The sequence below is a fragment of the Somniosus microcephalus genome, chromosome 21 (assembly GCF_052327205.1).
Source record: "Somniosus microcephalus isolate GS21.2 chromosome 21, FLI_Smic_1.0, whole genome shotgun sequence".
Lineage (NCBI taxonomy): Eukaryota > Metazoa > Chordata > Chondrichthyes > Squaliformes > Somniosidae > Somniosus > Somniosus microcephalus.
The window spans coordinates 50,060,227-50,082,580 of NC_141007.1; positions in this window are offsets into that span (position 1 = coordinate 50,060,227).

The following is a 22,354-nucleotide window of genomic DNA, read 5'->3' on the forward strand; positions in this document are numbered from 1 at the left end:
AGACCCGAAATGACCCGACACTGTCTCGGGTATATGATTTGACGGTGAAGGGATGGCCAGCACATGGCGACTCACTGTTGCCAGCATTCTCGACAAGAAGAGAACAGCTGTCAGTGTGCCGGGGGACCTTGATGTGTGGATCCCGAGTGGTAATTCCACCCAAGTTAAGGGATAGAGTGCTCAATGAGCTTCATGAGGGTTATCTGGGAGGGGTAAAAATGAAAAGCCTGGCCAGGGCTTATGTGTGGTGGCCGGGAATCAATAAACAAATCGAGGACCTGACCAAGAGCTGCTCAGGATGCCAGAAAGTCCAAAATGCACCACCACATGCCCCTCTACACCCATGGGAGTGGCCCTCATCCCCATGGCAACGGGTGCATATTGATTTTGCTGGTCCATTCATGGACTCAATGTTTTTAATAGCCGTGGATGCGCACTCGAAATGGCCTGAGGTCATCAAAATGTCCTCCACCACCACGGAGAAAACTATTGCAGTCCTATGGACCATTTTTGCCAGGAACGGCTTGCCAGAACTGATTTGCTCCGATAACGGACCACAGTTTGTGTCCGAAGAGTTCCGGAGGTTTATGCAGAAGAATGGGGTACGGCATTACACATCCGCCCCGTATCATCCAGCCACAAATGGATTGGCTGAGAGGTTCGTACAAACCTTTAAGAAGGCAATAAAGGCTATGTACAATGACAACATTCCACTGCAGCATAAGGTGGACAATTTCCTGTTCACCTACCAGAATGCAACACATACAGTCACCAACCAGGCCCCGGCCATGATGTTCTTTAACCGAAGGTTAAGATCTCGCCTGGATTTGCTCAGACCAAACGTACGAAGAGGTGTTGAGAGTAAGCAATTCCAGCACATCCATGAGAAGCCAACAAGGAGTTTCAATGTAGGGCAACCAGTCTTGGCCCGCGACTACCGAACAGAAAAATGGCAACCAGGAACGATATGCACACGACAGGGCCCATTAATGTACACAGTGGATGTTGGGGAGAACATCGTGAGACGCCATGCTGACCAGATCCTAGAGTCACAGGAACAAGTCAACCCCATGCCTCGCCCATACATACCTGGTGAGGAACCCGACGTACAGGTCGCATCTACCCCAGAAACAGTAGCATCGGAAGCTGATGACCCAACCGACGACAGGGTGCCAGAATCGCCTCCGCACCAAGAGCGAGACACTCGGGAAAGGCGTTATCCAGAAAGGATCAGAAAGCCTCCCCAAAGACTGAATATATAAATGGACTATTTTCAGCTAACGTTGTATGTTAAAAGTGTTAATTGTAATTAGTTTGATATTTAATTGTTAAATGAGTGTTATGGTACTGTTAATCTAAAAGGGGAGGAATTGTAATGTATATACCTTTAAGGGGGGAACTACTTTTTACAGCTCATGTATACTGTAGTACCGGCAGTGACCACACCTGTATATAGCACTGAGTAGTAATCTGTACAGTTCAGTTCCAGAGTGAGCCACGTTGAATAAACACCTGTTGTACCATTCTCCTGCAGTCTGTGTCTTACTACTGACGGACACAACAGTAGAGAGACGGAGAGGATTAGGGAGGGAATTTCAGAGCTGAAGGCAGTATTGGAGGAGCGCAGATATCTCGGAGGGTTGTAGGGCTGGAGCAGATTACAGAGATAGGGAGGGGTGAGTCAATGGAGGGATTTGAAAACAAGGATGAGAATTTTAAAACTGAGGCGTTGCCAGACCTGGAGCTAATGTAGGTCAGCGAGCACAGGGGTGATGGGTGAACGGGACTTGGTGCGAGTTAGGACACGGGCAGCAGAGATTTGGATGAGTTCAAGTTTATGGAGGGTAGAAGACGGGAGGTCGACCAGGAGAGCATTAGAATAGTCTTCTAGAGGTGACAAAGGCATGGATGAGGGTTTCAGCAGCAGATGAGCTGAGGCAGGGGCAACTACCTGCTCCAGTGTCTATGGAAGCCAGTGATTGAATGTAAGGGTCTCTTTGGCAGGCCAATTAATGTCATTGAATCTTTTTTCGACATTTTTCCAGGTTATCTTATCATGGGAAGCCATATTCAAGTGTCATGTAATCATTTCCCAAATGTGTTGATGGGCTCTGAGGTTTCCCCTGCCCTCTTCAGCTCACCAACTCCTTACTCCCACTTATATGAAGTGCCAAAAGGAACTGATACAAAAGCAAAATACTGCGGATGCTGGAAATCTGAAATAAAAACAGAAAATGCTGGAAACACTCAGCAGGTCAGGCAGCATCTGTGGAGGGAGAAACAGAGTTAACGTTTCAGGTCGATGACCCTTCATCAGAACTGGAAAAAGTTAGAGATGTAACAGGTTTTAAGCAAGTGCAGGGACAGGGAAAGGGGGGAGGGGAGGAAAGAACAAAAGGGAAGGTCTGTGATAGGGTGGAAGGCAGGAGTGATTAAATGACAAAAGGTATAATAGTACAAAACAAAACATAAGAACATAAGAACATAAGAAATAGGAGCAGGAGTAGGCCAATCGGCCCCTCGAGCCTGCTCCGCCATTCAATAAGATCATGGCTGATCTGATCCTAACCGCCAATCTACTATCACAGAACCATCTCCTGAATCTAACAGAATTAGACACACGAAATAGGAGCAGGATCAGGCTACACGGCCCCTGGGCCCACTCCGCTGCCCACAGGGCCATGTCCGATCCGAACCTAGACTCATGTCCAAATTCCTGCCCGCTCCCCATAACCCTTTATTCCCTTTACTTCTAGGAAACTGTCTATTTCTGTTTTAAATTTATGTAATGATGTAGCTTCTACAGCTTTTTGGGGCAGCATATTCCATGGACCTACCACCCTCTGAGTGAAGTAGTTCCTCCTCATCTCAGTTTTGAAAGAGCAGCCCCTTATTCTAAGACTATGCCCCCTAGTTCTAGTTTCACGCATCATCGGGAACATCCTCCCCGCATCCACCTGATCCAACCCCTTCACAATCTTATATGTTTCAATAAGATCGCCTCTCATTCTTCTGAACTCCAAAGGAGATGGTAATGGGACAAGCAAAGAAACAAAAGATGTGTCTAGAAGAGGTGTAAATGGGAATGACAGAATCGTCAACTGCTGTCATGTGAATAAATAAGGGCAGAGGTTATGGTCTGAAATTGTTGAACTCATTGCTGAGTCCGGGAGGCTGTAAAGTGCCAAATCAAAAGAGGAGGTGCTGTTCCTCGAGCTTACGTTGAGCTTCGTTGGAACAGTGAAAGAGGCCAAGGACAGTGAGGTCAGAGTGGGAGTTGAGCGGAGAATTAAAGTGACAGGCAACCGGAAGCTCGGGGACTGAATGGAGGTGTTCCGCAAAGCGGTCACCCAATCTGCGTTTGGTCTCCCCAATGTAGAGGAGGCCGCATCGTACCTGGACTACACTTCCTCCCACCCCGCTTCCTGTAAGGACTCTATTCCATTCTCCCAGTTTCTCCATCTCCATCGCATCTTTTCTGACGATTCCACCTTCCATACTAGTGCTTCCGATATGTTTTCCTTTTTCCTCAACTTATTGCTAAAAGAAGCTGTTAGATTGGTTTCTTTCGGGTGTAAAGTTACCCCAATGTAGCAGTGTAAACCCAGGAAACTTCTGTTTACTTCAAAAGTACAGCTTATGCAAATGAGCCCTGAGGGATTTTGAGTGGCGTTAGATTTGCACTGTTAATAAGATTGAGGAAATTTGCATTTAGTGCAATATAGTAATGCGCTGAGCGCCATTTTCTGCGATCTTTTTCAGTGCAAGAATGGCATGAAAAATGTGTAACTGCCTTAGATTGTGAGGAACCTCACCCCCAGGCCTAGAAATTCAGTTGCGTTCGCCAGCCGTTAACGCCATAAGAGGGGTAGATTTCCAGCGCTAGGCACTTAGCGCCCGGGCGCAGGCCGATCTGCACCTACGCCCAACTTCAGTTGACATTTAGCGCCGGCGCAAAGTGTTTGCGCCCGCTCAGCTGCGCGCGCAGCTTATGACGTCATTTTGTCGTGCAACGCTGTTTATGCGCCCCAAACCGGAAATTCAGTGGCGCCCGCCCAATGTGGGCGTGGCGCTGTTAAGAACTGTGAAGTGGAACGCAGCAGAGGCCCTGTGGGCCTCGGGGAGCGCTAATTAAAGGGCACTTACACTGAACTATAAAGGCCAGCCATTTTGCTGCAATGACTTCAGTGCTTTGGATTTCTGTACAGAGACCAAGGAACAGACCTTACTGATTTGGGACAACATAGGAGAGGTATTTTTGGCTTCTGGCCAGAGCTTGGAAATTTGACTCGTGATTTCACTGTTTGCAAGTTTATTATGGGGGCTGCATGGGGTTCCAACCCTCAGTTCCAGCATTATGTGCGAAGGGCTCGCAGACGCTGTGTGAGAGGGGCAGCCATGCCTAGACGCAGAGGGGCCATCAGGCGTCGGCAACGTAGGCCTTACCCACTCAGGGAATACCGCCAGCAGGTGTCCTATCTCACCATGACTGCCGCGCATTGTGTTAAGAGGCTGCGCTTCAGAAGGGAGTTGGTTGCAGAGATCTGCCAGCTGCTTCACAGAGATCTGCGTCCACAGCTGATGTGCAGGACCTCTCTGTCGGTGGAAGTGAAGGTCACGGTGGCTCTGAACTTTTATGCAAGCGGCTCCTTCCAAGCCGCTGCTGGGGACATAGCGAACATCTCCCAGTTCGCCGTGCATCGCTGCATCCGGCAGGTCACCGATGCCCTTTTCGCAAGGAGACACCAATTCATCTCCTTCCCCATGACCCTAGAGAGGCAGGAGCAGCGTGCAGTCAGATTTGCCAGGATCGCCGACTTCCCCATGGTGCAGGGCGCCATTGACTGCACGCATGTGGCTATGCGGGCACCTATCGACAATGCCGAGGATTACCGCAACCGGAAGGGCTACCATTCCCTCAATGTACAGCTGGTGTGTGACCACAGGCAGCGCATCCTAGCTGTCAATGCCCGCTTTCCAGGAAGCAGCCACGATGCATTTATCCTGCGCCAGACTACTGTGGCTGACATGTTCGAGGCACAGCCTCCACCAAGGGGATGGCTTATTGGGGACAAGGGCTACCCTTTGTGTACATGGCTCATGACCCCGCTCCGCGCGCCCAGGACCCCTACGGAGGAGGCATACAACGAAAGCCATCAAGCCACAAGGAACATCATAGAGCAAACGATTGGCGTCCTCAAGCAACGGTTCCGCTGCCTGGATCGTTCCGGCGGATCTCTACAGTATTCGCCGGATAGAGTCTCACAGTTCGTCGTCGTTTGCTGCATGCTGCACAACCTGGCTATCCGCAGGACTCAGGCACTGCCACCTCAAGTTGGACCACCACCTCAGGAGGACGAGCAGGAGGACCATGAGGAGGAGGAGGAGGAGGAGGAGTACCAGCCCAGGAGGGAGCCACAAGGTCCAAGGGCCGTCCGCCGGCGGCTTATTGAACGGCACTTCTAGGCCCCCTGTCAGGGAATGGCTTGTGGCAATGAACGCACCTGAATGCAGCCACTCCGCAAGCCCTCAGCCGGTTAACGCAACAACCACTTGAAACATGACACCTGGACAAGCTGAATAAATAAAAAGCTTTATTTAACAAACTCAGGGCCCTTCCCACATGAAACAGAGAAACAGACAAGACCCCCAAAAAACAGTCAAAAACATATCTCACTCCCACAACCTGGGGAGGAATAACAAAACTTGTCAATAACATTTGCCTTCATCCTCGGCCTTCCCAAAATAAGCCCCCCCCCCTCCAGAACACAACCACCCCCATATAAAAAAACAGTTGGCAACACACTCTACTTGGTGTGCCGAGAGGGCGAGTCCTTGTGCAGGCTTCTCCGGCCCCTGCCCGACCTGTTGCTCCGCCTCAACCTGGGCCCTGTGGGTGTGGCAAGGCTGGGGGAAGGCTCCTGAGGGGCACACTGCGTGACGGCAGATGCCCTTGGGGGTCGGCCTAGACGAGGTCCGGCCCTGGAGGGGCCGGCTGCTGACTGCTGCAGCTGTGGCTGGGCAGCATCAGTCTCTGCATCAGCTCGTCGCACCTTGGCTTGGGGAGTGGCAGTGGCGGCTGCAGCAATGGGGGCAAGCTGGCTGATGCCAGGCGCTCGCTGGTCGCCAGAGACACTGGCACTCGGCCGGGCTGGCACTGCAGCAAGCGCAGCAATCTGGTGGAGGCCAGACCGCTGTGCTGCAGCAGGGCGGCGGGTGCCCTGGCGATGCTTCCGTGACACCGCGAGTGTGGCAGAAGTGAGTGCCCGAACTGCCCTGGTCTGTGCCCGCATCAGATCAGCCAGTGTCTGCACGGCACCACTCATGAACTCGCGACTCGCGTCCTGTGCTGCCGCGAGTTGGTCGACACCCCTGGCCTGTGCTGCCGCGAGTTGGTCGACACCCCTGGCCTGTGAGTCCCCGAAAGCGGCCACACTATGAGCCAGGGACTCAATGGCCTGAGGCATCTGTCCCACAACCCCCATGAACTCGTTGTGGCGCCGCTCCGAGGCCACGGACATTTCATCAAGGAGGCGCACCTCCTGGGCGAGGACCGTCTCCGGACTGGAGGGCGGACTCTCCCTCTGGGGAGAAGGCCACCGAGCTGCCCGACCCTTCCCGCGTGCCTGGACGCCACTGGGCCCAGCAACTGCCCTCCCCTGCAACACTTCCCCCCTCTGGGGAGAAGGCAGCCGTGCTGGCCGACCCTTCCCGCGTGCCTGGACGCCACTGGGCCCAGGAGCTACACCCCCCTGCAACACTTCCCCCTGGCTCTCCTCCAGGCAAGACGTCTCCCCTCCATTGCCATCCCCTGGCGCGGATGAGGGTTCCCCCGATGTGCCGCCTTCCTCTTGGTCCTCGTCGTCCTCCTCTTCCGAGGGACTGGCACTCTCAGCTTCATGGACCTCCTCCTCACCAGCTGAAAGCAGGAAGGCACAAGAGTAGCTTTAGAGTGAGGACAGGACGTCAGCGAGGGAGGCATGAGTGGTGGCATTATGCGCATTGGTCGGACAGTGGCAAAGGATGTAGATCTGAAGCGCAAGGGGAACGAGAGCGGTCCAAACGGTCATGTCCTTACCATTGGGGCCCAGCACAGGGTCCGCATCACCAATAGCAATGGGGCCAACCACCCGGCCACGCATGAGTCGAGCCACGCGCTCCTCCAGCTCACTGAGCTCCTGGAACTGGGCATGGCCTCCCCCAGTGACATTCCGGCTCTTCATATTCTGGGCCAGCTTGGCCTGCAAGAGAAAAGACGGCCTCTAAATACAGTGTGGTGCCCTGTTGTTGTGTGCACTGCCTCCCATGGTGGAATAGCTTGGCCAGTGTGGTGCCCTGTTGTTGTGTGCACTGCCTCCCATGGTCAAATAGCTTGGCCAGTGTGTAAAGTGCAGAAAGTGCTATTGATGATCATGCCAGTGCCATAGCTGCGGGAGGAGGGATGGCCATTAGGCCTTTGAGGTCCCTTTGCCCATAATGTGAGGTGCACATGCAAGGATGAGGAGGACACTGGAAAGGCTACTCACCTTGACCAACCGAGTGAGGTCGTTGTACTTCTTGCGGCATTGGTCACCAGTCCTGGGGACATCGCTGGTGGCTGACACCCTGTGGGCGATTTCCCTCCAGGCTCTCCTGAACTGCCTCCTGGGAGCCTTCTTGCCACTGTCCGGGCACAAGATCTCTCTTCTTTTTTCCAAACCCTTAAGCAGCACCCACAAAGCAGGCTCTGAGAAGCGCTGCGCTCGTTCACGGGCCTTCTGCATGGCTTCAGGCACTATTTGGGTCCACCAGCAGTGTTGAGGCCTAGCTGCAGGGCTCCACTATCCAGGGCGTGGCAGCAGACAAAGTCGACCCTTCCCCCTTTAAGAGCTGGCCGGCGTCAGGGTGTCTGCTGTCAATCAAAACATGACCGCACCTGCGCTGCGCCCGGCCTCGGCGTTATCAGTCCGCACCGCCGGCTTAGCGCCTAAAGATAGGAGTGCAACGCCAGTTTCAGCGCTCGCCCAAACTCCTTGGCCAAATCTACTGAATTTCGGCGAAGTGGCCTACACTTTCCGGCGGGCGCTAGCTTTAGCGACCGCCCGACTTTAGCGCCCCAAAAGTGGCGCGACTGAATTTCTAGGCCCCAATGTTTTACTACTACCAAATAATGAAGTGCAGCAGACAGGACAGGCCTGTTATAGAGTCATATGGCACAGAAGGATGCCATTCGGCCCATCGAGTCCGTGCTGGCTCTCTGTAGAGCAAACCAGTCAGTCCCATTCCCCCGCTCTATCCCTGTAGCCCTGCAAGTTTATTTCCCTCAAGTGCCTATCCAGTCTCCCCTTGAAAACATTGAGTGTCTCCGCTTCCACCACTTCCGTCGGCAGCGAGTTCCAGGTCCTCACCACTCGCTGCGCAAAAAAAGTTTTTCCTCACATCCCACCTGTATCTCTTGCCCAAAACCTTAAATCTGTGTCCCCTAGTCCTTGTACTATCAACTTGTGGGAACAGCTTTACCCCGTCTAGCCTATCCAAACCCGTCATAATCTTGTACACCTCTATCAAATCACCCCTCAACCGCCTTTGCTCTAATGAAAACAAATCCAGCTTCTCCAACCTGTCCTTATAGCTAAGATCCCCCATCCCTGGAACCATTCTGGTAAATCTCCTCTGCACCCTCTCAAGTGCCTTCACATCCTTCCTAAAGTGTGGTGACCAGAACTGGACACAATACTCCAGTTGTGGCCAAACCAGCGCTTTATAAAGGTTCAGCATAACGTCTCTACTTTTGTACTCAATACCTCTATTTATGAAGCCCAAGATTCCATATGCTTTGCTAACCACTCTCTCAATATGTCCTGCCACCTTCAGGGACCTATGCACATTAACTCCCAGGTCCCTCTGTCCCTGCACACTCTTTTAAATAAACTGTGCCATGAAGTCTTTTATGTCATTTATGTGTGTCAGCTGTGGCTCAGTTGGTAGTACCATTACCTTCTGAGTCTAGAAGGTTGTGAATTCAAGTCCCACTCCAGAGACTTAACCACAAAAATCTAGGTTAACACTCCAGTGCAGTGCTGAGTGGGTGCTGCACTGTCGGAGGTGCCGTCTTTCGGATGAGACGTTAAACTGAGGCTCTCTCAGGTGGACGTAAAAAATCCCATGTCACTATTTGAAGAAGAGCAGGGGAGTTATCCCTGGTGTCCTGGCCAATATTTATCCCTCAATCAACATCCCTAAAACAGATGATCTGGTCATCATCACATTGCTGTTTGTAGGACCTTGCTGTGTGCAAATTGGCTGCTGTGTTTCCTACATTACAACACTCTTCAAAATAACTTCATTGGCTGTGAAGTACTTTGGGATGTCCGGTGGTCATGTAAGGCACTGTATATATACACAAGCCTTTCTTTTTATGTCTTTTAAGTTTGCAGACTAACCTAATGCAGTACATCTCTTTGTACAGCAGGTGGTGATGTCCTCCTAGACAAATGAAAAATTCCTGTTGGTCTTTCAGTTTGAGTTGTTAATCCTTAAAGACGGACTTTTCCTTGTATATGCTGAATATTATGAATGAATTTTAGCACGTAAAAATAAATCGAGCACCTCAGGTTGAACTGAAGCAGTGTCCTCTCAGGTCAGATACACAGTTTACAACAACTGCTCAAGATTCCCTTTTCATAACTAAATCTGAAGCTGTGAAATATTCATTGATAAAATCCAACACCTGAGAAATACCCGTCAGTCTGGGGCCTATTACGGGAGACCCATTCAACACCAACTACCCTGTCTTTGCAGCAAACCACGCATCGGCCATGAGAGGCACGAAACCCAATCGAGGTGACCACCAGTATTCAGGACCCCTCCCCTGCCCTAACTAACCGCAGAACCCGGGTCCCAAACCAGCTGCCTCTGCCCCTCAGCCTGCGTTGCTCCCGCTGCAAGTGGCCTGATGTGGTGATGCATTCATCCTGCAGACACCATGGACTCAGGATGCACAGTGACTTCATAAACTATGGCCTAGATTTTCAGTGTGCCGTGGGGCGGGTTTTTAGGCGGGCGGGGGGCTAAAATCCCGAATTCGGGGGTCCCGACACCATCCCACCCAAAACCCGCCTCCACGTAAGTTTCAGGGGCGGCGGGTACCCGCCCCACACTGGGACCCGCCGACCCGAGGCAGGAAGGGATTAGTGCCAATTAACTGCCTGTTAACAGGCAGTTTTTAGCCTAATCCCTATTTTGAGGGGTGTCGTGTGGGATTCCCGACAGCTCCAAACCACGCCAGGTTAGAGCAGGCGGGCCGTCGGGTTGAAGGACTTGGAGGGGTCGCGATGTCGGTGTTCAGGTGAGTGTTGGGTGCATGAGTGCAAAGGTAAGTGTGTTTGGTGTGTCTAAAGTGTGTAAAGAAGTTTAAATTACCTGTACTTACCTTAACAGCCTTTCTTCCTCTAGGTTTTGGGAGTCCATCACTCAGCCGGCACTGAAAGCAAAATGGCTGCGAGCTGTCAAAAGTGACAGCCTTCAGCTTTCATTGCCGGTGAGAGTTCTAACTGAGTCTGTGTAGAAGGACTCAGGTTAGAAATCAGACTGTCAGTGTTTGACAGCTTCAAACAGCTGTGAAACACTGATATTTCATCTGTCAAGACCTCTTGACAGATGAAATTTCAGTCTGTGAAGTCACCTGTTGCCGGGTGGCCCTTAATTGGCCTGCTGAGCCCGCTGGGCGGGCTCAACAAGGTCAATCAAGGGAAAATCGCGTGGATTGGCCGGCCGTCAACGTAGGCGGGACTAAACCCCGAAAGTTGTAGTCCCGCCGCCTTCCCGACAGCTTAATGAAAATCGGCCCCTATGTATGGGAATGTACACTCTCACTTAATTTGTGTGATTATACATCTAAGTATACAGTGAGCTCACAAAATATCTTTGCGGATGTACACTTTGACATGAATCTTGTCATTCATGTGGAAATGACTTATGAAATAATACTGGGCGGCCTGCTGGTGGCGCTGTCCAGGGGGAGTATAAATACTCGGGCATGGGCCCAGCTTGCTCAGGACATTCTTTAACAGGAACTAGTGAAGGACACAACTAGACCTCCATGTTGTAAAACAGTTGATTAAAGCTTTGTTTAACGCTTAGACCAAGTGCCTAGTAGTTTTCTTACGCCACCCTTAATCGTACAATGGCTTCATAAAATGTACACGAATGTACACCTATATCTATAATAGCTTCATCATAATATTATATATATGCATGTACACCTTATGACTTCGAAAATACATTCTTAAGAATCCAATTTTAAAAAAGGAAAATACGCCAAAAAAGATATTGATTTAATTGTTAAGTGAAAGGGAAATATCAAATCGGAACATAGGGGAAGAGGGAGAATGGGAAGGAAAGAAAATAGAATCGAGTGGGCCCAGATCCTCATCTGCTGTTTAGCAAAAAGTTCCTGTGTTTTCCTGTGAAATGTTTTCTGTGTTTCTTTCTGTGCATTGTCAGAAAATAAATTGCCTCTCCAGACAAAAATCCTATGCAAACAATGTGATTGTGTGATTTTGCTAAATAGTGCAAAACTATCATTTGTTAAAAGTTTTATAAGTAATCGTGTATCATCACTTAAATGTAAACTAGTGCAAAAAGCAACAATTTAAAATCTACAGTGACACTATCTGATAAACTGTCCTAAGAACATAAGAAATAGGAGCAGGAGTATGCCATACGGCCCCTTGAGCGTGCTCTGCCATTCAATAAGATCATGGCTGATCTTCTACCTCATCTCTACTTTCCCGCCCTACCCCAATATCCCTTGATTCCTTTAGTGTCCAAAAATCCATCTCTCTCAGTCTTGAATATACTCAACGACGGAGCCTCCACAGCCCTTTGGGATAGAGAATTGCAATGATTCACAAACCTCTGAGTGAAGAAATTTCTCCTCAACTCTGTCCTAAATGACCGGCCCTTCATCCTGAGATTATAACCTTTAGTTCTTGACTCTCCAGCTAGGGGAAACAGCCTCTCAGCAGCTACCCTGTCAAGCCCTCTAAGAATTGTAAGGGAGATCCCAGGTTCAATTCCCAGTCAGTGCTGGCTTCGCAGATCTCAGCCATGCGGTGGCAAGAGCACTATAATTGACCTTAGAGCCCCAGGGTGGGAGGAGAAATTGGCTTGGGTTTCAGCTCTTACTCGTTATCCAGCGACCTCTGCGGGACACATATGCGTGTGCGCGCACTGGATGAGGACGGGATGGAGCTCAATGGCGATGGTCCCCTCGCGGGCGTGTGCCACACCAACACCCACTCTCATGGCTGGCATGTGAATAATGGGGCGAGGTGCCCAATGGTGACTGGTGCCCATGGAAATGTAACGCAGTATTGGCCCAGAAATTCCAATCGCAGGCGGAGGGCTGCGATCTGGAAAAATCTGCGCCAAGACCGGAGGGCTCCCGGAAGGCGCAGAGTTCCGATGCTGGGCCTCTCCAAACTGCTGGTGCGCAGGGCCCACATATCCCAGAGGCGCAGGTGGTTCGCAGCGTCCCTGGGATCACGTGGGCCATGGGGAGCCAATCAGAGAAGGGAATCTCCCTTCATACACTTGACAGGAAGAGCTGTCAAATATATGAATGGAGATCACCCCCAAAATATAGTAAAATTTAAATAATTTCTTTTTTAAATCACATTTTTAAAATGACTTGAAATTACATAAATTAACTATTTTAAACAAAAATTTAAATTTTTGAAAAAAAAATTAAAGTTTTTAACGGGGCTAAAAATAAACTTACCTTTCTTTAAAGTATTTTTAAATGATAAATCAGTGGAAATTTTTTTTTTTTTTACTTTTTTCAACTCTTATCCTGGTAAAAACAGGCCTTACGCCTGCTTTTACCAGGCACAAGAATTGTAAGGGTTTTCTGTGGGCGGAGGGTCTGCAAAAAGCGGAACTATCCGCCCGCAGAGGCCCTTCTCTGGGGCAGCCAGACAGATCGGAAATGCCAGTTTTCAGCGCATGCGCTGTGCATGCCTGAAACCGGCATTTCCGATGTCCCTACGGGTGAGTACACAGTGCATACACACCCGTAAGGATCGGAATTTCTGCACCAATGGCTTCAGGAGAAGAGGAAAAGGGGGACAAGTGGGGGGAATAATTGACAAGAAATGATACTCACCGTAAAAACAGAATGTTTACTGGAATAATATCTGCAAATTTGTGAAGAATGGCAATTAATCCTCACCGGACAGCAAACTGCAGGTAAGCAGACAAAGAATGGTGGTGCATTTTACTACTTTCAGTAGACCAGCACATTGAGCACAAAACAATCTAGATGAATAACTGGCTAAGGTAAACTACGAAAAGTTAGAGGGTTCAGCATCTAGCAGTTATTTCAAGCTTACCCCTTCTTCCATTCCCCCCTACCAATATCAGACCAATTAGAGGCAGTAAATCATTTAAACTCATAAACTATGCTGTCATAATTAGTCAATTCATATCAAATTATTTTTTATCCCTATTCAGCACCTCCTGCCGATGGTACAGCTAGGATCAAGGACTCCTTACGTGAGGGACTGCAAACTGTGTCTCACCACTTGTCATAGTGTAGCAACGCTGATGTACCTCAGTTTGAAAGACCAATTTGAATTTTTCTGGACAGTCAGGGTTAGGAGTGTGGAGCATAATGGAACCAATGTAGGGGGCAGGAGGAGAAAGCAAATAGGAGGAAGACAGGGAGAGGGGAGAGGAGGAGGAGGAGGAGGAGGGAAGGGGCAGGCAAGGAAGGGGAGTGAGGCGGGCCAGAAGGAAGTGGGGTGAGGAAAATCCTCTATCCAAACGGTTTGTCCTGAACACAGCCGGCGCCAGGCCGACTGCGCTCAGGAAAACCAGGTCCACATGCGGCCTAACCAACGGTCCTTAAAGCGACAGCTGCAGGCCGCCTCTGAAAAGGTACATCTTTCAAATAAAAATAGTTATCTGAATGTAGAGCGGGGAGGTACAGAAGTGCTTCACCGGCTCCACGTTAAAACCACGGGCTGCCGCCGCTCACTTTTCTCTTTTCCATCCTCAGTGTTATTCACTATTCGTCAGCCAATCTGCCCCCTCCTCCAGTCCTTTAGTAATGCTGAACTTGAGGCAGCTGCCAGATTGAGTACAAGAGCTGTGCAGGGTGATGCATCCTGTAATTATCCTTTCCTCCCTCCCTGTGGGGGAGACAGTCTGCCTCTGTCGGCTGCACCCCTGAGAGCGTGGCCAAGATTGGAGCGTTGGCATGTCAGCACTGAGCTACTTGGCACTAAAAAAAAAAACAATTTCCTTCAGCAGCATGAACTGAATAATTGTGACACGGCATGATATTAGAGTCTTGTTTTAAATAAACGTCTCATGCACTGTGACACCATATATTGTCTGAACTACCAGAGAGGCGTGCTCAAACTTCGCAGCAGGAGTTCAAGAGCAAGTTCTAATCATGCAATGCTCAACAGTTGGTGAAGGAAACAAGGAAAAGCAACAAGTCCGCCAAGGTCTCCAGCTCCATCGGGAACTACGCATCTAAACGCAGACATTCTGAAGTTGCGGACAGCCATTCACTGCTCAGACACTGGCTGCACTGTGGACCCCAAACCCCGCCCCCCCATCACCGGCAATCAGTGAAATCAGTGAAACTGATGAAAACTTGGGGCTTTTCCACAGTAATATCGCTGTTAAATACCCCTTAAAAGTTAGACCTTGTTGGATCAGGTGTAACTGGGGTTTTAACAGCGTATGGACTGCTAAACAAACGTTATGGCCCTGAAAAACTAATTTTAATTTTGTGGAGTGTCAAATTTCTCCATTATGATAAAAATTATAATTTTTAAGAAACTTAAAAAATAAAATTGTATTTTTAAAAAGTTTTTACATATTTATTTCAGGTTTACCTTATCCCCATGTGAGAGCCCCAATCTTTGTTTTGCTCTCTGTAACATTTTTAAAAAGCTGGGATAAAAGCGGGTCCTCATTTCCTGCTTCCCTGTCTGTGAGAATTCTGCAATGTGATTGGCTGCTCAGACAGCTTGTTGACGTCACAGCAGATCGCGCAAGGGAATCCCCACTATAGAGTGCTGAAATCACTTACGTGTTGAAAAGAGCAAACTTCTCGCCACCGAGGGCAGCTTTCTTCAGGGCCAGTGGCAAACGCCTTTGCTTCACCACTGAACTCAAATTCCAGACCATTATTTAACAAAAGCCGACTAATCCATGTTAAACAGCAAGGACTGTTTCTCACCGATATATTTTTTTCAGTTAGCATTAATAAATAAGTAAAAGACCATCAGTACACCACTGTGAACCACTTTAAACAATCTTAAGTGGATATTTTGATCAGATAGGAATATTACAAGCATAAGGACCCACTGGCTGACCACCCAAGTCTATAGGTTTCTAGGTCAGTATTGATGCTCCAGCAAGAAAGAAGAAAGAACTTGCATTTATGTGGTATCTATCACTTTCCCATGACAGCCAAAGTGCATCACAGCCAATGAATTCCTCCGGTTGCCGCCTTGCTTACACTTAAAAACAGGACGTTAGAAAGACTGACACTGGGTGTCCTCTCATTTTGATTTTCGGGCGAACCTCAGTTGAGGCAGCTGGAGCTCCCACCGGAATCAGGCAGGGCCTAATGAATATATTCAAATCGGGGTCAAATTATGCTGTCAAGGCGATGGTGGGGTGAAAGGAGTGTGGGGGGGGGGTGCACAAGAGGCCAGAGTTGGAGACGCGCAGAGTTCTTGGAGGGTTGTAGAACTGGAGGAGGTTACATAGATAGGGAGGGGCAAGGTCATGGCGGGATATAAACAGAAGGATGAGAATTTTAAAATCAAGGTGGACTGGGAGCAAATGTAGGTGAGCGAGCACAGGGGTTATGGGTGAACGGTTTAGGATACGAGCAGAGAAGTTTTGGATGAGCTCAAGTTTATGGAGTGTGGAAGGTGGAAGACTGGTTGGGAAAGCATTGGAATAATCAAGTCTGAAGGTAACAAAAACATAGATGAGGGTTTCAGCAGCAGATAATCTGAGGCGGGGCAGAGACGGGCAATATTATGGTGGTGGAAGTAAAATTTGGGAGACATTTTGTTTGAATTACATTGTAGTTTTTGGCTGCTCAAAGTAATTGTCGTGGCTGTAGAATATTTTAAACTCTTAAGGCGATTCCACTCTGGCAAGAGGAGTTAAGAAAGAACCTCCTTTCTGCAGCTCACTTGCTAAATGAGCACCTCTATAACTGCATCAGTGAACCTGAAGGCCCTGGATGAACCTATGCTGCCAGTTGCTTCAGAAAATCACTTTCCACTACCCACCACTGAACAATGCACCTCCCCTTTAAGGGGTTTCAGGATGCCTTTAATTAGCATCCAATTGGCCAGCTGCCTATAAGGGCTGCAATTAGCACGAGCAGCTCACTGATTACATTTAAATGAGGCCCAGCCACGAAAATGGCCCTGGCCTCCCACCGACTAAACAATGTGGTCTCCCCATCTATTGCCCGTCTGATCTATGCTACACGCAAACATTGGTCCCATTATATTTGGAAAAGACAGTGAGTTGGTTAGCATTCAAAAGAGAAAGATTAATATTTCAGGTGTAAATCTTCATTGTCAGGTGAGATTGCAGAAGCCCCTTTTATACAACTGGCAACGACCCCTCTTTCTGATGTTGATTGATCTCCTATATGTTTCTGTCTTCACTCCATGTTTACACACGGATTTGCATTTCTGGCCCAATTATACAGCATCCATTGGATGTATTTAATGGGATTACTATCATACCGGATATGAAAATAGCTTCTGCAAGGTTCGTTAAACCCTTTCCTGACAGAAACACTTAGCAGCTGCTCCAATGCATTCAAACCCAACCCACAATGCACAGCACCTCCTCTGGCTGCTACCATGGCAACAGCCGAACATCCAGTAAGCACACCACATATAATCCACAATCAGGTCATCAGACAATAAACACTACAACAAAAAAGCGCAAACAGACAGAAAAAGAAATACACAGAGAAAATAAAAGCAAATTTACATACAAGTGTCAAGCTCCCCGAGACAGAAAGCACTTCATTAATGAGATGTCAAGGGCTTTATCGAATCACCATTAAACAGAAACAGAAATGACACTTTACCACAAGACGCAGACAATTAAAGAACCCGAACAACAAGGTGATATAAACATAGATACAAAACGAGCTTCAATATAATGTTAATACTAATGACTTCTGACAAGGCAAACTACAAGAAAACCAGAGCTATTAAACACCTGAAGAAACTGGGCAACAGTTTATAAAGGTAGCATAGGACAAAATTTAATATTATATTACAAGACTATAAAACAAATGACACAGGAAATGATAAAAAATATACAGAAAGACAGGCCTCGAACCTGAATCGGGCAGCGATCCCAGTGCAGTTCATGCTGCACCCGCCTAATGAGGACACGGCAGGACCACGACAAATTGGTCCGCCGGCCTCATCAGTATCGTACCAGCGAGCTTCGGACACCAGTCGTGGCCCCAGAGGCAGCTTGCTAGTCATGTGGGGGGTGCCAAGATCAGCTGGCTGAGATGCCGGCCAAGGGCCTAATGTGAGTCTGGGAGCGGGGGCAGGCAATCGTGGAGGTGGGGGTGAGGGGTGAGCGGTGGCCGGCAGCAGTCCGCAGTTTTAATGTGGAGCCGATAGGAACGCTCCTGCTCCTGCTGGCTCCTTATTAAGGATTTTTTCGTTTAAAACTTACCTTATTGGTAGCAGCCACGAGCGGTCCTTTAAAGCACCACTGGTTGAGTTGCATGCAGACTAGGTAATCCTAAAAGCAGAAGGCCTGACGCCGCCTACGTTCAGGGTAACCAGTTTCCAAAGCAGACATTAGACCTCTTATTAGCATATTCAGGAGACCTTATGCCTGCTTTAGGCGGCCGCTCGGGACACCTCTACAGCTTACAAACCAATATGGCCTTTAGTGTTTCCAGCAGTTTTGGTGCGGGAGGTTGGCCCGCTAAATTGGATCTCTTTGCACTTGTTTTCTGCCCAGAAAATGGACACAATGAGATCCAATTTCACCCCCACCTACTCCAAATTTCTAGGCACACGCTGCTTTCTATCTGGGAGTCTCATATATCCATTCTTCCCATCACCCTAGTAATGTGTATGCAATTGTTTCTCCAACAGTATAAGGGGGCTGATCAGTCAAAGCAGCAGAAGTAACTGCATTCACTCCTGGTGGTGTAGAGATGAAAATAAGTCAAGTTATTCCCAGCAATGTAGTAGAAAAGCTGCATTAATATTTCCTGACACTCCGAAGAGACGCATAACTGTTAGGGCAAACTTCAACTAGGGAACACCCATACTTCAGGACCATAAATGCAAAATTGCACAAAACATCAATCCTCATCTTTAGGAGATAATCTAAATATCATTGAAGGAAAAGTGACTTTGAACTATAACTGCGACGTCATTGACTAGTCTATAAATGGCATCTGTAATTACACAATCCTTATAACCTTAGTAACAAAGTATTATAATCCGGTTCACAGCGTGATGTTAGATTTCAATGTAGTAAAATGTTGGTATCAAGTGATATGTGATATAATATTTGCTGTAAGTAGCAAGATGTCATAAATGTAAAATGCTATAATATGTGTAGTGCTGTGCATTCCTGTATCTTTTTATTTTTGTTTTTGCTCAGTCAGAAATTTATTTAAATTAAGCAGCATATCTGATTAAATAGTATCTATGACTGACTTTTCTGCCTATTTTTAAAAACAGTGGGTGTAAACACACGTTTTGTGGTATGTAAGCTGTCAATGCTGTCAACCAAAATAAAACTTGAAATGACGTAAATTTATCGGTTTAACAAAAGGACCAAGCCACCTAATCCTTATAAATGAGCCTGACTTTTAATGCTCTGGTATTTTTTAAATACAGAAAATGAAAATCACACTTAAAGAGTACTGTGCACAGTTCTGGTCTCCATATTACAAAAAAATATAGAAGCTCTGGAGAAAGTGCAAAGAAAACTTCCACGGATGATACCAGAAATTAGAGGGTACAACTACCAAGAAAAACTGAACAGGCCGGGGCTCTTTTCTCTAGAAAAAAGACTGAGAGGTGATAGAGATCTTTAAAATGATGAAGTTTTCTATAGGGTAGATGTAGAGAAGGTATTTCTACTTGTGGGGAGTCCAAAACTAGGGGCCATAAATGTAAGATAGTCACTAATAAATCCAATAAGGAATTCAGGAGAAACTTCTTTAATTAGAGAGTGGCGAGACTGTGGAACTCGTTAGCACATGGAGTGGTTGAGGTGAATAGCATAGATGCATTTAACGGGAAGCTAGATAACAACATGAGGGAGAAAGGAATAGAAGGATATATTGATAGGATGAGATGAACTAAGATATGAGGAGCATAAACACCAACATAGACTAGTTGGGCTGAATGGCCTGTTTCTATGCTGTGAATTATATGTCATTCTATGCAAGAGGTCAACTAAAGTGGTAAATTTTAGGGTTGAATTCTCCACAGGGGTTCTCCTGATCCTCTGCCATAACTAACTTGTGAGTCTAGCCAGGCTATTCCACTGTGAGGAGCATCACATCTGAGCTTCATTCTGTCCTTGCTCAGCACCCATACATGTGTACTTTCCAGCAGGATTACTGACTGGCAATCAGGAGGCTGCACCCTGTTTTCCCACCCTAGGTTAGAGTCAGTTGTGGTACCCTGACGGCACTTGCTGCTGAGATAATTCAGCACAAACTAGGAATCAAACAATGGCTCTTCTGGTCTCTATGGCTAGGTTATACACTAGAGTACATTTCCTGATCAGATTCACCTGAGTTATAACCTGTAAATCAAGTGAACCCAATCAGAAAACTGGGCAGAGATTCAATATGGCAGTACTTTGTACTTAGCATCAAAAGTAAATTGTGACCCTTTTCTCTGTTTTACCTTCTCTTCCACTTTGAGTCCTTCTGACTTTCTCTTTTTGTCTTTCTGCATGTTGTGTGTGTTTCTCTCTCTCTGTATATCTCTTCTCCCATTGTCATCTCTGTCTTTTTCCTCACTCCTTTGCTCTTTGTCTTTCTATATAATAGTTATTCTGTCTCTTTGTCTTCTCTATGTCTCCTACTGTCTCTGTGCGCCTTTCATTCATATTCTTATAATGATTCACTAATTATGCGCCTTTAAATTTTATTTTTAAAATAGGGAACATAACAACATGGTAGGTGATATATAATAGGTCGGAGGTGCATAACTTAGCCAGAGCAGGAGAGGAAAGGAACAGGTGAGAAGAGACCATTCCAGGAGCTCCTACAACATGCATAGGTGAGAGAGAAACTGGGGCTGGAGCCTGGAATAGGAAGGAGAGGTTTGGGAGGACAACAGGCGAGAGTTGTTGGGCCTGGACTGGAAAGGGAGGGGGAGGTACAGGCTCTGGTCTTGAATGGAGTGGGGGTGGAGGCAACGTTCTCGCCAAGCTGCATGGCCGCACAGCTGTCTGGGGGTCCCGTGCAGGCCGCTTACCAGTTTTTGAATGGGAGATTTTGCACATGCGTGAAATTTTGAATGGGCCCACACCCCGTTAAAGGGACCGTGAAATCAAAAAAAATTAGGGAGAACATTGAGTGGAGGATATCTCCTGGTCTTGGATGCACCTGAACCCATGGCCATTTTTAATAAATTCTAAACTTTAATAAATTCATCATGTACTGGCTTCATTAATTTAATTGTATCTTATTTCCTTTCCGTTTTCCAACCTCCTCTTCTTGATCAACTTTTTTTCAAATGCACAAACATAAATTGCAATAAAATGCATTGTATTGTCATTTGTCATCACATCATTGCAGCAAAATGAATGCACATCTTTTGTGATTCTTCTTCCTCAAACAAAACAAAATCCTAAATTTGAATGAAAATGGTGCATCTTTAATGATCAGATTCTTCCGCACAATTTATCATTTGTAACTGAGAGATTTGAAACACCAGAAAGATTTGTGCTCCAGAACTAGCTGCGCCCCTAGCCAAGCTGTTCCAGTACAGCTACAACACTGGCATCTACCCAGCAATGTGGAAAATTGCCCAAGTATGTCCTGTCTACAAAAAGCAGGACAAATCCGACCCGGCCAATTACCGTCCCATCAGTCTACTCTCAATCATCAGCAAAGTGATGGAAGGTGTCGTCGACAGTGCTATCAAGCGGCACTTACTCAGCAATAACCTGCTAACTGACGCCCAGTTTGGGTTCCGCCAGGGCCACTCAGCTCCTGACCTCATTACAGCCTTGGTCCAAACATGGACAAAAGAGCTGAACTCAAGAGGTGAGGTGAGAGTGACTGCCCTTGACATCAAGGCAGCATTTGATCGAGTGTGGCGTCAAGGAGCCCTAGCAAAACTGAAGTCAATGGGAATCAAGGGGAAAACTCTCCATTGGTTGGAATCATACCTAGCACAAAGGAAGTTGGCTGTGGTTGTTGGAGGTCATTCATCTCAATCACATGACATCACTGCAGGAGTTCCTCAGGGCAGTGTCCTAGGCCCAACCATCTTCAGCTGTTTCATCAATGACCTTCCCTCCATCATAAGGTCAGAAGTGGGGATGTTCGCTGATGATTGCACACTGTTCAGCACCATTCGAGACTCGGCAAATACTGACGCAGTCCGTGTCCATATGCAGCAAGACCTGGACAACATTCAGACTTGGGCTGACAAGTGGCAAGTAACATTCGCACCACACAAGTGCCAGGCAATGACCATCTCCAATAAGCGAGACTCTAACCACCTCCCCTTGACATTCAATGGCATTACCATCGCTGAATCCCCCACTATCAACATCCTGGGGGTTACCATTGATCAGAAACTGAACTGGACCAACCATATAAATACTGTGGCTACAAGAGCAGGCCAGAGGCTGGGAATTCTGCGGCGAGTGTCTCACCTCCTGACTCTCCAAAGCCTTTCCACCATCTACAAGGCACAAGTCAGGAGTGTGATGGAATACTGTCCACTTGCCTGGATGAGTGCAGCTCCAACAACACTCGAGAAGCTCGACACCATTCATGATAAAGCAGCCCACTTGATTGGCACTCCATCCACCACCTTCAACATTCACTCCCTCCACCACCGGCGCACTGTGGCTGCAGTGTGTACCATCTACAAGATGCACTGCAGCAACTCGCCAAAGCTCCTTCAACAGCACCTTCCAAACCCGTGACCTCTACCACTTAGAAGGACAAGGGCAGCAGACGCATGGGAACATCACCACCTACAAGTTCCCCTCCAAGCCACACACCATCCTGACTTGGACCTGTATCGCCGTTCCTTCACTGTCGCTGGGCCAAAATCCTGGAACTCCC